The sequence below is a fragment of the Hemiscyllium ocellatum genome, chromosome 49, assembly GCF_020745735.1.
Source record: "Hemiscyllium ocellatum isolate sHemOce1 chromosome 49, sHemOce1.pat.X.cur, whole genome shotgun sequence".
NCBI lineage: Eukaryota > Metazoa > Chordata > Chondrichthyes > Orectolobiformes > Hemiscylliidae > Hemiscyllium > Hemiscyllium ocellatum.
This window is the reverse complement of record NC_083449.1, coordinates 8,012,432-8,028,648: the sequence shown is the minus strand read 5'-3', so window position 1 is coordinate 8,028,648 and position 16,217 is coordinate 8,012,432. Positions and strand designations below refer to the sequence as shown.

The 16,217-nt window shown below is 41.6% G+C and overlaps 1 protein-coding gene and 1 long non-coding RNA gene across 3 annotated transcripts in view; one reads left to right on the top strand and one right to left on the bottom strand.

The window, feature by feature from the left end:
* The window catches only part of LOC132837315 (histone H3-like), a 489,210-nt gene that overhangs the window by 158,564 nt on the left and 314,429 nt on the right, over window positions 1–16,217 (top strand). The window lies entirely within an intron of this gene.
* Window positions 1,506–13,979, bottom strand: LOC132837374 (uncharacterized). Of its 2 annotated transcripts, XR_009647515.1 has the most exons (4): window positions 13,820–13,979; window positions 13,097–13,204; window positions 4,010–4,092; window positions 1,506–2,324 (listed from the first exon to the last, which is right to left on the bottom strand). It is a non-coding gene; the product is annotated as an uncharacterized LOC132837374 (long non-coding RNA). The 2 variants fall into 2 exon arrangements; XR_009647514.1 differs by lacking the exon at window positions 4,010–4,092.

The following is a 16,217-nucleotide window of genomic DNA, read 5'->3' as shown; positions in this document are numbered from 1 at the left end:
ATGGCATAGATTTAGGGTGAGAGAGAAAAGATATAAACGAGACCTAAGGGGCAACTTTTTCTCACAGAAGGTAGTACACGTACGGCATGAGATGCCAGGAGTGTGGAGGCGAGTAGAATTGCAACATTTGAAAGGTATTTGGATGGGTATATGAATAGGAAGGGTTTGGAGGGATATGGGCCCAGTGCTGGCAAGTGGGACAAGATTGTGTTGGAAAGACTGGTTGGCATGGACGGGTTGGACCAAAGGGTCTGTTCCCATGCTGTACATCTGACTCTATGAAGGACATTCTACCAGCATCTACTCTGTCAATACCCTTCAATTATCTTTTTCCCTATTCTGCTTCAAATCTCTAGTATAATCTGAAACTATTCATACATTCCTCAGAAGAGCTGCCAGTGTGTGTGTGTCTGACAGTTTCTGCTATGCGAATGAGGGTTTTGCATTTCTTTATGTTCATTTCTGCTATGTGAATGTTTGACTAGCATTCACAATCTGTACCTGTCAGTTTCTGCTCAATGAGTATGTCTGTGTAATTATCAGTCTACCCCTATCAGTCTCTATGTGTCTGTGTGAATGCCTTTATCAGTCTCATCGTGTCAGTTTCTGTGTTGTAAATATGGTCATCAACCTTTATCTGACGTTTTCTAGTTTGTAAATATGAGAGTTTAGTTGTCAATCTATATCTGTCAGCTTCTGTTTTGTGAATACCTGAATTTGGCTTCATCTGTTCCTGAAGTGTGAATATGGCAGTGCAGTTATCTATCTGTACCAGTCCATTTCTGTGATGTGACTATGAGGGCAGTTATCAGTTAGAATGATTGTGGCTTTAAAAAGGTGTACTTTGTCCTGTCCACAGGTGGCAACATACCACGTAAAAAAGAAGGAATTGGAATAACATAACTCTATTGGAATACTTAACAGAATAATGGATACAGTACCTCTTCCTAATTAACGGTTCCAATGCATTAATATCCCATGAACAAATTAAATAAAATAGATCGTCTCACATCCGACTCCAGTAGCAGAAAGAGAATCTGCAGCTTCTAACTGTAACTGAGAGGGGAAAACTAGCTTTCCCATCTTCAAGATGCCAACAGTTTTGGTGAAAGCCAAAACTAAAAATGTTGTTCTGTGAGAGCTTGACCACACCCACTCAAACTGCTTCTGTTGTTCCAACTATAAAAAGAGTTTCAAACTGTTTACTCTAGTGGCTCTGGTAGACTTCGAGTCATAGAGATGTACAGCATGTACATCAGTCCAACTTTCCATGCCAACCAGATTTCCCAACCCAGTCTAGTCCCACCTGCCAGCACCTGGCCCATATCCCTCCAAAACCTTCCTATTCATATACCCATCCAAATGCCTTTTAAACGTTGCAATTGTACCAGCCTCCACCACTTCCTCTGGCAGCTCATTCCATACCCGCACCATCCTCTGTGTGAAAACGTTGCCCCTTAGGTCTCTTTTATATCTTTCCCCTCTCACCCTAAACCTATGCCCTCTAGTTCTGGACTCCCCCACCCCAGGGAAAATACTTTGCCTATTTACCCTATCCTTGCCCCTCATAATTTTGTAGACCTCTGTAAGGTCTCCCCTCAGCCTCCGACCCTGCAGGGAAAACATCCCCAGCCTGTTCAGCCTCTCTCTATAGCTCAAATCCTCCAACCCTGGCAACATCCTTGTAAATCTTTTCTGAACCCTTTCAAGTTCCACAACATCTTTTTGATAGAAAGGAGACCAGAATTGCACGCAATATTCCAACATGGCCTAACCAATGTCCTGTACAGCCGCAACATGACCTCCCAACTCCTGTACTACTTGACACTTCTGCCATAAACCCTCTCTTCAAGAAGAAAGAAAGGACAAATAAACATCCTAAAGCCACAATATCATCCAACCTTCCACCCCTTTTCTTAGAGCCCATCAACATACAGGGATGGCCTAATTTTAAGAAGTTCTTTAGCCTTACACTATTAGTACACAATACATATACATTACAACAAGCATGCAAACACTCACTATGTCCATTGTTTCCTGCTATGAAATCCTTCCTTTTTTTTCATCAAAGTCACAACACCTTGGCAATTAGGTTCTTTCACCCTGCCATGTATGTAATTTGCAAATTGAATGGCTGTGACAATAAGCTTCAGCTAGACAGTCTGTAATTTTTGTTCTTGAATTTCTCCAAGAATAACAAACACAAGGTCTCCTTCTCAAACATGAAGTATTTCTGTTGATGAGTCTTCAGCTTTCTGTAAAGATACCAATAGGCCTCAAACTGTTTGCTCTCGTGGCTCGGTGTCTCTGCCTTAAATTTGCTCCTGAAGAACAAAAGGAAAAATAAACCACTTAAAGCCACAGTCTCATCACACAGTCTCCATCTCTCATTTCCTGCATTGTGAATATGAAAATTCATTTATCGACCTGTACCTGTCCATTCTTGTCACAAGAACATGCAAGTGTTGTCACTAATGTTTCCCGGTAAGTTATTGCAATTCAAGCATGTGACTGTTGTTATAAATCTACCCTCTCAGTTTCTGCTGTGTGAATGTGAGTTTAGTTATCAATCTGTATCTGTCCGTTTCTGCTGGGTGTAAAAGTGTGTGTGTCAATATGTGGCTGTCAGATTTTGGTCTGTAAATAGTTATCCTGCTCCTCGGATGCTGCCTGACCTGCTGTGCTTTTTCAGCACCACTAAACCAGACTCTGGTTTCCAGCATCTGCAGTTCTCACTTTTGCCTAGTTACCAAGCAGTACCTGTCAGTTCATGCGATGTGAAATGGAAGTATTATCAACTTGTTCCTGTCAGTTTCTGCATTGAATATGGGAGTGCACTTATTAATCTTTCTAGGAACTTTACTATTGTGAAAAAGTGCGAGTGTACTTTCCAATCTATTCATGTCAGTTTTCGACATCTGAATGTAACTTTAGATTAGATTACTTACAGTGTGGAAACAGGCCCTTCGGCCCAACAAGTCCACACCGACCCGCCGAAGCGAAACCCACCCATACCCCTACATTTGCCCCTTACCTAACACTACAGGCAATTTAGCATGGCCAATTCACCTGACCCGCACATCTTTGGACTGTGGGAGGAAACCGGAGCACCCGGAGGAAACCCACGCAGACACGGGGAGAACGTGCAAACTCCACACAGTCAGTCGCCTGAGTCGGGAATTGAACCCGGGTCTCTGGCGCTGTGAGGCAGCAGTGCTAACCACTGTGCCACCGTGCTGCCCACATTAGTTATCATAATGTCAGTTTGATTGTATCTTTGCGAATGAGAGTGCCACCTTCAGTCTCTACCTGACAGTAGTTGAGTTTGATTATGGATCTGAAATGCCAGTTTCGGATACGTGAACGTTTGAGCACAATTATTCATCTGTACCCCATACTTTCTGATGTCTGAATATAGAAGTGTAGTTGTCCACCAAGTCCTGTTGCTATGTGCAATGAAAATAAGAGAGTGTGTGTCACTTTCTATCACGTGAACATCTGAGTGTTATGAATCTATACATGACAGTGCCTGCAAGGTATTGTGTGTGTGTGAGAGAAAGAAAGCACCCTGTCAATATGTGCACCAACATCAAAGTCTTTTTGCCTGTTTCTGCAAAGTCAATGAGTGAACAAAGATATCAATGCATCTTGTCAGTTTCTATTTGTCAAAGGGATGTAACTCTCTGGCAGACACTAATATACTGAGGGTGTGATTTGTTATGTGATACTTGCTATGTGGGTGATTTGAGGCAGATTTGTTTCAGTACTTGAGTGTATACTTTGGACAAGAGTTCCGACTTTCCAGTTTCAAAATTGTGCAAATGTCAGAGAGTTGTGAACAGTGACATTTGTTCAAACTGGACACGTGCATTGTGAATTGTGAGCAAAAATAAAACAAATTTACATTTTCTCTGTTGTTTCTCTCTCTCAAATTGAGCTCAATGTGTAGCTGACCCAATCCGCTCTGACTGTGAAAATTATATTCTTCACTCTGACAGCAGTAACATACCTGCTGTTTGTTAGAAGGAGCTGGTCACCCCTGGCTCTGTACCGAGGGAAAATTTACATTGTCTTGGTCCTTCAAGTATTTCCCTGGAGGGAAACAGAAGGGAAATCTCCTGTAAATCACCATCAGACACATTCTTTAACTGATCAACAGAACATTCTGTTAATAATTCGGATATTGTATTTAAAGTCAGGAATTCAAACAGAACAACGTGTCTGATTCTACTCTTGCTCCATGTCTGGTGATTTTTCTTTTTGTTAATTCAATACCAATTGAATGAGGTTCAGAAACTCCCCACTAACTGTACAGCTTCATGAATGGGACTATCCAATGCAAGTGGGGCTGTGAATATCAGTTTCGTTATTGAACAATGCAGGTCAATTCCTACTTTGTGAATGACAAACACATTCTCTCATTTTGTCCCTCCAAGCCTTTCTGAAATAACTTATGTATTCACATAACAGTGATTCTCAGGGACAGATTGATATAGAATTATCGATCCATTGAAATGAAATTGCACATAAAGGGGCCATTTGGCTTATCTTGTCCATTCCAACCCGAATACACCAGATGGCCATGATAATCCCATCTTCCTGCACCCAGCCCATAACCCTGCAGCTGAGAGCACTGTCCACTTTTGCAATGAGAATGTATTTCTCAATTTGTTCCTGTCAGTCTCTGTTTTGTGGCTATGTAAATGTAGCTATCAATTTGCACTGGTCAGTTTCTTTTGTATGAATATTTGCATTGAGTTATCCATCTGTACTTGTAAATGTCAAAATACAATTCTAAATATGTATTTGTCAGTCTCTACAATGTGAATAAATGAGTTTATTGACCAGCCTATCCCTGTCAGTTTCTGCTCTGTTAATGTGAGAGTGTCATTAATAAACTACACCAGTCAGTTTCTGGTTTGTTAATAGGTGAATGCATTTATCAACATATACCTGTCAGTTTCAGTCAATGTGAATGTGAGAATGCAGTTATCAATATGTGCCTGTCAGATTCTGCTGTGTAAATGTGACTGTCATTTTCAGTCTATGCCTGTCAGTTTTGTCACGAGAACAAGTAACTGTCGATCAATGTGTCGCTGTCAGTTGTTGCAATGAGAATGTGTGACTGTAGTTATCAATCTGTCTATGTCACTTTCTGCTACGTGCATACATGCGTGTCGTTATCAATTTGTACCCATCAATTTCTGCTCTGTCTGTGGGTGTATTTATCAATCTATTGCTGTCAGTCTTTGCAATGTGAAAGCGAATTGATCAATCTTTCCTCATTAGTTTCTGTTCTGTTAATTAAACATTCAGACTCAATCAGTAGCTGTCAGTTTTTGGTTTTATGAATGTGTAAATGCATTTATCAGTTTGTATCTGTCAGATTCTGCTTTGAGTTTTTCTGAGAGTTTAGTTTTGATCTGTCCCTGTCAGAATGTATGTGCATCTGTAAATGTAGTTAACAATCCATACCTGTCAGTTTTTCTGGCTGAATGTGTGTGTGAAATCGTAAATCTATCCATGCCTAATTCCGCTGTGTGAATATGAGAAATTCAGAAGCAACTCTTCCTGTTGGTCTCTGCAATGTGAATATGTGAGTGTATTTATCAATATTTCCCCATCAGTTTCTGCTCAGTGAGACAGTGTTGTGATCAATACATTCTGCCATATATATGTCTTTATTAAATTATACTTGTCAGAAAATTTTCTCTGCCTATACTGAAGTATACCAGTCAGTTTGAATCTATGCCTATCTGTTTCTGCCAAGTCAATTTGTGAGTTATATAGAGATAGAATTTTCAATCTCTACCCGTCAGATTCTATGTAAAATTGAGTGTACTTATCAAACTGAATCTGTGAGTTTGTTTTGTGAAAGTGTTGTTATCAGTTTGCATCTGTGGTTTTCTGTTATTTGACAGGAGTGTAATCTGTCCCTGTCAGTGTTTCCTCCATATATCCGACAAAGTAATTAAACTATACCTGCCAGATTTTGCAATGTGAATGAGAGTGTACATTTCAACCATATCTGGCAGTATGAGCTATGAGAACAAGAGTGTTGCTATCAGTCTGTACCTTTCAGTTTCTGTTATTTCAACATGTGAGTTTAGTTATCAATGTGTACCAGTCAGTTTGGTGAAGATGTGAATGTGAATATATCAATCATTCCTTGTCAGTATCTGTGTTATGAATATGTGAATGAGGTTATCAATTTATAAACCTGTCAGTTCCAACTATCTGCTTATGGAAATATAGTTATTAATCTCTACCTGTCAGATTATGTTCTGTGAATATGGTGCAGTTATCAATCTCTTTGCTTTGTGAACATCCAAATATAGTCATCAATATGGACAATTCAGTTTCCACTATGCAACAGTGTATGTGTGTTTCCCTGTGAGTTTCTGCTGTCTGTATGAGAGAATGTTGATATGAACATGTAGCTGTAAGTTTCTGGTTTGGAAATGTCTGAATGCCTTTATCAAAATGTATGTCAGTTTCTATCATGTGAATGTGTGAGCTCAGTACTGGAACATTCGGCTCTGTGAATATGTAATTGGTGGTTATCATCTGTAGTTATAGGGTCAGAGATTTACAGCATGGAAACAGACCCTTCGGTCCAACCCGTCCATGCCGACCAGATAGCCCAACCCAATCTAGTCCTACCTGCCAGCACCCGGCATATATCCCTCCAAACTCTTCCCATTCATATACCCATCCAAATGCCTCTGAAATGTTGCAATTATACCAGTTTCCATCACTTCCTCTGGCAGCTCATTCCACATACGTATCAACCTCTGTGTGAAAACGTTGCCCCTCAAGTCTCTTTTAAATCTTTCCCCTCTCACCCTAAACCTATGCCTTCTAGTTTTGGTCTCCCCCACTCCATGGAAAGGACTTTGTCTATTTATCCTATCCATCCCCCACAAAATTTGGGAAACCTCTATAAGGTCACCCCTCAGCTTCTGACAATCCAGGGAAAACAGCCTCTGCCTGTTCAGCCTCTCCCAACAGCTTAAAATCTCTAACTCCGGCAACATCCTTGTAAATCTTTTCTGAACCTTTTCAAGTTTCACAGCATTTTTCAGATAGGAAGGAGACCAGAATGAAATGCAATATTCCAACAGTGTCCTAATCAATGTCCTGTACAGCTGCAAAGTGACCTCCCAACTCCTGTACTCAATAAAGGAAAGCATACCAAACACCACCTTCACTATCCTATCTACCTGTGGCTCTACTTTCAAGGAGCTATGAACCTGCAATCCAAGGTCTCTTTGTTCTGCAACACTCCCTCGGACCTTACCATTAAGTGTACAAGTCCTGCAAAGATTTGCAGCACCTCGCATTTATCTGAATTAAACTCCATCTACCACTTCTCAGCCCATTGGCCCATCTGGTCAAGATCCTGTTGGAATCTGAGGTAACCTTCTTCGCTGTCCACTACACCTCCAATTTTGGTGTCATCTGCAAACTTACTAATGATATCTCTTATGCTCACACCCAAATCATTTATGTAAATGATAAAAAGTAGTGGACCCAGCACGGATCCTTGTGGTACTCCACGGTCACAGACCTCCATTCTGAAAAACAACTCTCCTCCACCACCACCCTTTGTCTTCTACCTTTGAACTGGTTCTGTATCCAAGTGGCTGGTTCTCCCTGTATTCCGTGAGATCTAACCTTGGTAACCAGTCTCACATGGGGAACCATGACAAACACCTTACTGAAGTCCATATAGATCACATCTACCTCTGTGCCTGCATCAATCTTCTTTGTTACTTCTTCAAAAAACTCAATCAAGTTTGTGAGACTTGATTTCCCATGCAAAAGGCCATATTGACTATCCCTTTTCAAATACCTGTACATCCTGACCCTTAGAATTCCTTCCAACAACTTGCCCACCACCGAATTCAGGCTCACTGGTCTATAGTTCCCTGGCTTGTCCTTACCACCCTTCTTAAAACAGTGGTACCATGTTAGCCAACCTCCAGTCTTCCACCACCTCACCTGCGACTATTGATGACACAAATATCTCAGCAAGAAGCCCAGCAATCACTTCTCTAGTTTCCCACAGAATTCTAGGGTACACCTGATCAAGTCCTGGGGATTTATCCACCTTTATGCATATCAAGACATCCAGCACTTCCTCCTCTGTAATATGGACATTTTTCAAGGTGTCACCATCTATTTCCCTACAGTCTATATCTTCCACATCCTTTTCCACAGTAAATACTGATGCAAAATACTCATTTAGTATGTCCCCCATTTTCTGTGGCTCCACACAAGGTTGTTTTGCTGATCTTTGGGGGGCCTGATTCTCTCCCTAGTTACCCTTTTGTTCTTAATGTATTTGTAAAAACCCTTTGGATTCTCCTTAATTCTATTTGCCAAAGCCATTTCATGTCCTCTTTTTGCCCTGCTGATTTTTCTCTTAAGTATACTCCGACTGCCTTTATACTCTCCTAAGGATTCACTCGATCTATTCTGTCTATACCCGACATATGCTTCCTTCTTTTTATTAACCAAACCCTCAATTTATTTAGTTGTCCAGCATTCCCTATACCTACCAGCCTTTCCTTTCACCTTAACAGGTGAATATACTTTCTCTGGATTCTCATTATCTCATTTATGAAGGCTTCCCTTTACCAGCGAACATTTGCCTTTGAAAGTTCTTGTCTAATACCGTCAAAATTGGCTTTCTTCCAATTTAAAATCTAATAGAATTATGGTCGCTGGCCCCAAAGTGCTCCCCCACTGACACCTCAGTCACCTGCCCTGCCTTATTTCTAAGAGTAGGTCAAGTTTTGCACCTTGTACACTTAACAAATTCCTCTCCATCTAAACTCTTAACGTTATGGTAGTCCCAGACTATGTTTGGAAAGTTAAAATCTCCTACCATAACCAACCCATTATTCTTACAGATAGCTGAGATCTCCTGACAAGTTTGTTTTTCAATTTCCCTCTGAGTAGTACGGGGTCTACAATACAATCTCAATACGGTGAGTATCCCATTCTTATTTCTCAGTTCCACCCAAATAACTTCCCTGCACCTATCTTCACTCAGTACAGCTGTAATGCTTTCCCTTATCAAAAACACCACACCCCCTCCTCTCTTGCCTCCCTTTCTGTCCTTCCTGTAGCATTTGTAACCTGGAACCAGGACCTGCCAGTCCTGCCTATTCCTGTGCCATGTTTCTGTAATTCCTATGACATCCCAGTCCCATGTTCTTAACCATGCCCTGAGTTCATCTGCCTTCCCTGTTAGGCCCCTCGCATTGAAATAAATGCAGCTTAATTTATTAGCCCTACCTTGTCCCTGCCTGCTTGACTCACGTCTGTTCTCAACTGTACCAGTCTCAGATTGATCTCTTTCCTCACTATTTCCCTGGGTCCCATCCTCCCACCACATTACTAGTTTAAACTTTCCTGAGCAGCTCTAGCAAATTTCCCTGCTAGTATATTAGTTCCCTTCCAATTTAGGTGCAATGTGTCCAGGTCAATTCTACCCCAAAAGAGATTCCAATGATCCAAAAATGTGAATCCTTTGCCTATACACCAACTCCTCTATCCTCCTATTCCTGCCTTCACTAGCTGTAGCACTGGGAGTAATCCAGATATTACTACCCTCCAGGACCTCCTTTTTAAATTCTTGCCTAACTCTTTGTAATCTCTCTTCAGAATCTCAACCTTTCCCCTTCCTTTGTCATTGGTTCCAATGTGGACAATGAACTACTGCTGGCCTCTCTCCCCCTTGAGAACATTCTGCATCCTCTCTGAGGCATCTTGATCCTGGCACCAGGGAAGCAATGCATCATTCTCATTTTTCACTGCTGGCCACAGAAAAATCTGTCTATACCTCAGACTAGACAGTCCCCCAACACAATTGATCTCTTGGAACCCAACATACCCTTCATTGCATTAGACCCAGTCTCAATACCAGAAATTTGGCTATTTGTGCTACGTTCCCCTGTGAATCAATCACTCCCTACATTTTCCAAAACAGCATACTTGTTTGCAATGGGGGTAGCCACAGAAGACTCCTGCACTAGTTATCAGTTTCTGCTACATAAATGAATGAGGGTAGTTGTCAACCTGTTCTTGTCAGTTTGTGTGTGAAGGTGTCAGTGTAGTTATCAGCTGCATCTGCCAATTTCTGCTGGGTCAATGAGAGAGTGTAGTTACCAATATGTACCTGTGAGATTCTGATCTGTCATTTGAGTATCATTATCAAACTGTACATGACAGTGTGATTTTCCCTCTGGGAACGTGAAAGTGTAGTAATAAATCTTTACCTGATGGGTTATGCGATGGGAAAGTTCTTGTCAGTTTCTGCTGTGTGAGTGTAGTTATCCATCTGTGCCTGTCAGTTTCTGCTACGTCAATAAGCAAGTTTAGATTTTGATCTGTACCTGTCAGTTTCAGATATGTGAATGTATGAATAATATATCCCTGATGTTTCTGCTTATAAAAATGCAAATGTATTCATTAAATCATACTTGTCCTTTTCTCCAATGTGAATATGAAAATGTAGTTATCGATCTGTAACTATCAGTTTTTGTTCTGTGAACATACGTGTGTTGTAATCAATCTATACCAGTTTCTGCGGTGTGAATATTCTTGTGTAATGTGGCACAGTGGGTCAGTGGCTGGCTCTGTTGCCTCAAAGTGCCAGGGATCTGGATTAGATTCCAGCCTCGGGCGACTGTCTGTGTGGAGTTTGCATATTCTCCACGTGTCTGTGTGGGTTTCCTCCAGATGCCCTGGTTTCCTCCCACAGTCCAAAGAAGAGGTTAGGTGAATTGGCCTTGCTAAATTGCCCATAGTGTTCAGGGATGTGTGGGTTAGGTGCATTAGTCAGAGGTAAATGTAGAGTGATAAGGGAGGAGCTCTTGTTGAGATAATCTTCAGAGGGTCAGTGTGCACTTGCCAGGTTTAAGGTCCTATTTCAAAACTGTATGGATTCTAATTCTAACTAAAAGACTATACCTGAAAGTTTCTATTGATGAATCTCTCCCTATCAGTTTCTGATTTGACAATGTATGAATGCATTTATCAATCTAAATCTGCCATTCTTTGTAATATGAATGTGTGAGTACAGTTGTTGTTCTATGCCTGGAGACATAGAAGTGGAGGCTAGGAAACATTGGGAAATAAATATTGATATCTTGAAAACAGTCCACATGCCAAAAGAGGAGGTGTAAGAGATGCTCAAAAAACATAAAGGTGTCTCAAACTCTGGGACCTGATCAATTATATTCCATGATGTTGGAGGGAGTTGTACTGATAATTTGAATAAATGGCATTGTTTTCTTTTGGAATATCCCATAGGGAAAGTCAATCTGTCCCTGTCAGTTATTGCAATTGGAATGTGTGACTGTGGTCATCAAATCTGTACCTGTCAGTTTCTGTGTGAATATGTGGGTGCATTTATCAATTTCAGTTTTTGCAACATAATGAGTATAATTATCAGTCTTTTAGCTGTCAGCTTCTCCTACATCTATGTTATTTTAGTTATCAAGCTGAACCTCTGTTAGTTTCTGTCATATGAATGCGTGAGTGTCATCATCAATCTGTCCCAGTCAGTTTCTGTAATGTCAATGGGTGAGAGTCGATATTAAGCTGGAACTGTTTCTGTCATATGAATGAGTTGAATATGAGAGTGTAGTTATCAGGTTTTGCTTGTCAAACTGAGTACTGCTATGTGAAACTGGGAGATTAGTTATCAAAAATTACTTGTCAGTTATTGCAATATGAAACGGAGTGTTATTGCTCATCTGTTCCTGAAAATGTGTTGCTGGAAAAGCGCAGTAGGTCAGGCAGCATCCAAGGAGCAGGAGAATCGATGTTTCAGGCATGAGCCCTTCTTCAGGCTTGCCCGAAAAGTTGATTCTCCTGTTCCTTGGATGCTTCCTGATCCTGCTGCGCTTTTCCAGCAACACATTTTCAGCTCTGATCTCCAGCATCTGCAGTCCTCACTTTCTCCTCATCTGTTCCTGTCAGTTTCTGCTTCGTGGATATGATACATTTGGTATCAAACTTTCTCTGTCAGTAACTATCTCTGTCAATCATTACAATGTGAATGTCAGGGTGTACTTACTAATTTGTTCCTATCAGTTTCAGCTCTGTGTATTTGAGTGTGCAGTTATTAATCGGTAACTGTTAGTGTCTGCCATGTGAATCTGTGAGTGCATTTATCTATCTTACCCTATCAGCTTCTGTGTTGTGAATATGTGAATGTGCTTACCAATTTGTACCTGCCAGTCCTCAATTTCTCCTTGTTGATTTCTGCTATATGTGTTAGAGCGTGCAGTTAACAATCTATACATGCACTTTACTGCAACATGAACATCAGAATATAGTTACCAATCTGACTGCTCTGTGAATATATAAGTACAGTCATCAAACTGCACATGCCAGCTTCTGCTTTGTGACTCTGAATTTAGATCTTAATCTATACCTGTCAATTTCAGCTATGTGAATGTGTGAGTGCACTTATCAATCTGTACCTGTCAGTTTCTGCTCAGTGCATTTGTTTTGTGTCATGGTTTGTGACACAATTAAAGGGTCTTCCAACTCCTGTAGTGCAGACTCAAACTGGGAAGAATGATACCATGGGCTGTTCTTCAGGATATCATCAGTTTTTCCTCAATGCATAGCTACATACTTTTGTGAATAATGCTGAGAAATGGATAGGCATTACATTCCTTTGTTCGTGTAAAGAAAGGGGAACGAACAAATAAAGTGTATTGTAGCTGACTGATCACAATGTTCCTGCTACAGGAAAGAGAATTGGCTAGTTCACTTCATTCTTCAGTACTACATAATCCTGCTCTGTGGTGTGATGGTGCAAGCCATTAGCAGTACTCTCCTGATGCTCTATGGTGCCAATGAGGAAAGTGAAAAGACTTGTATTTTTGTCATACAGTGGAGAAGATTTAAATCATATAGGCAAATTTATTGAAAAAAAACTTGTCTTTCCGCAGTTCTGACTGTTTGCTTGTTTGGATATATCTCTGGAAATTGTGCTCAAGCTAAGTCTGATCCAATCTACTCTGTGCCTGTGGAAAGGATGTTCTCTGCTTTGACAGTGGTAACATACCTGCTGTTTGTTAGAAGCAGCTGGTCACAATTGGCCTTGTACTAAGGAACTATGACATTGTCTTCATCATTCAAATAGTTGCTTGGCGGAAGACAGAAAGTTTTACAGCTGTAAATCAACATAGGCCAAATTAGGCAAGATTAAACTGATCAGTGTGGCAGTCAGTTAATAATCATTAGGGTATTTTTAAACCGAACAATTCAAACAGAACCAGGTTTCAATTCCACTCTTTCCCTGGAGTGCTCCTGGTCTCCTTTCCTTTTGTTTGTAACTTTGAGACAATTGGTTGAGATCCAGAAATACATCTGTTAACCTCCATGGACATATATCAAAGCAAGCTGCCAATATAAGTGTTGAAGGAAAGAACAAGGGACGCTATGCCTAATGTTTTATTCGAAACATCAAATCTGTTCACTCTAATACGTGTCCTTTATAGGATTGTCACAAAAAAAATTATGGTCTGTGTTTCCACTACTTACTGCCCAATATCAACAAGCAGCGTCAAACAGAAGCCAGACAATGAATTCCCATCAATGTTTAGGGGATTAAAAACCACCAGAATATCCCACAGCAGCTTCTTCCCGCTCTGCCTCCCTCAGCAGGCCCACACACAGCCCGAGAAAGGCCTCTCTCTTCCCCCCAGCCCGCTCACTCCAAGTTCCGGGACCAGTTCCTGCTCCGCTCGGCCTCTTACAAACAGCCCCCGGTTCTCCCTGAACTCACCCCGAATCAATCCCGGTCTCGGAGCCCCCTCTGTGTCCCAGGCTCCCATCCCGATGTGCTGCTGGAAGGAGCCTGCTGTTCCCTCGCTTCCCTGGGCGCTGATCTCTCCATTGCGGTCTGTTTCAAACAAACCTCTTGCACTCACTGAGTAAATGCTCCTCAATGGCAGCGCTGGGGGAAGGCCTCACGCATGCGCTCCTCTAGTCACGAACGGTCAGCTTTGGGGAAGTCGCAGCATCGCGCCTGCGCTCCTTCAGGTTGCCAGAATAAATCATTCACAACAAACGGACAGTGACAGCAGCAGTGCTAACCCCAGACCCAGTAAGGGGGATTAGGATCAAAGCACAAATATTACTTCCAAAAGGAAAGGAGAGAGTAAATGAACTTGGATTGTTTTTTTTTCAAGAGCAAAGATGACTGAGGTGGTAGCACATGATTGTGGTTTGAAAGATTATGAGGCGGATGGACAGGGTGAATGTAGAGAAGCTATTTCCCTTGTTTGAGCGATCGATCACAAGTAGTGATTGGGTTAGGATATGTTAAAGGATACATCACCATTTTCACTATGGTGTCGGGTACGGGGTAAATATGCTGAAAGTGTGTTGCTGGTCAAAGCACAGCAGGCCAGGCAGCATCTCAGGAATAGAGAATTCGACGTTTCGAGCATAAGCCCTTGATGAAGGGCTTATGCTCGAAACGTCGAATTCTCTATTCCTGAGATGCTGCCTGGCCTGCTGTGCTTTGACCAGCAACACACTTTCAGCTGTGATCTCCAGCATCTGCAGACCTCATTTTTTACTCTAAGGGGTAAATATATTGAGGGAAAATCTCTTTCACTCAGCAAGTGGTGGAAATCTGGAAGATACTGCCTTGGAAGGCAGTGGAGCCCAAAAACTTTAACCTTGAAGACGTATTTGGATGAACACTTGAAATATCATGCCATTTAAGGATATGGGACAAGTGCAGGAAATTAACAAACCTTCCGTGGAAGTTATTGTGAGTGCAGACACGATGCCTGAAAGGCTTTTCTGTGCTGTATGAGTATATGCATGTCAGCTTTTGCTCTGTGTATCTCAGGGTGCAGTTATTAATTTGTACCTGTCAGTCTTTGGTTTCTGACTATGTAATTGCATTTATCATATGCCACCTGTCAAGTTTTTGCTGTGTATATATGAGAGTCTAGTTATCAACCTGTAACCTTCAGCTTGCAGAGTTACACCATAAACTAATCAAATCTCATTTGTTAGCATGGAGTCATAGAAATATATAGCATAGAAACAGACCTTTCAGTCCAACCCATCCATGCAGACCAGGTATCCCAACCCAATCTACTCCCAACTGCCAGCACCTGGCCCATATCCCTCCAAAACCTTCCTATTCATATACCCATCCAAATGCCTTTTAAATGTTGCAATTGTACCAGCCTCCACCACTTCCTCTGGCAGCTCATTCCATACCCGGACCACCCTCTGTGTGAAAACGTTGCCCCTTCGGTCTCTTTTATATCTTTCCCCTCTCACCCTAAACCTATGCCCTCTAGTTCTGGACTCCCCAACCCCAGGGAAAATACTTTGCCTATTTACTCTATCCATGCCACTCATAATTTTGTAAACCTCTATAAGATCACCACTCAGCCTCTGACGTTCCAGGGAAAACAGCCCCAGCCTGTTCAGACTCACCCTATCCTCAAACCCTGGCAACATCCTTATAAATCTTTTCTGAACACTTTCAAGTTTCACAACATCTTTCCAATATGAAGGAAACCAGAATTGCATGCAATATTCCAACAGTGGCCAAACCAATGTCCCGTAGAGCTGCAACATGACCTCCTAATTCCTGTACTCAATACTCTGAACAATAGAAGAAAGCATACCAAACGCCATCTTCACTATCCTATTCACCTGTGACTCCGCTTTCAAGGAGCTATGAACCTGCACTCCAAGGTCTCTTTGTTCAGCAACACTCCCTAGGACCTTACCATTAATTGTTTAAGTCCTGCTAAGATTTACTTTCCCAAAATGCGGCACCTCGCATTTATCTGAATTCAACTCCATCTGCCACTTGTCAGCCCATTGGCCCATCTGGTCAAGATCCTGTTGTAATCTGAGATAACCCTCTTCACTGTCCACTACTCCTCCAATTTTGGTGTCATCTGCAAATTTACTAACTGTACCTCTTATGCTCGCATCCAAATCATTTATGTAAATAACAAAAAGTCGAGGACCCAGCACCGATCCTTGTGGCACTCCACTGGTCACAGGCCTCTGGTCTGAAAAATAACCCTCCACTACCACCATCTCTATTCCATCTTTGAGCCTGTTCTGTATCCAAATGGCTAGTTCTCCCTGTATTCCATGAGATCTAACCTTGCTCATCAGGCTCCCATGGGGAACCTTGT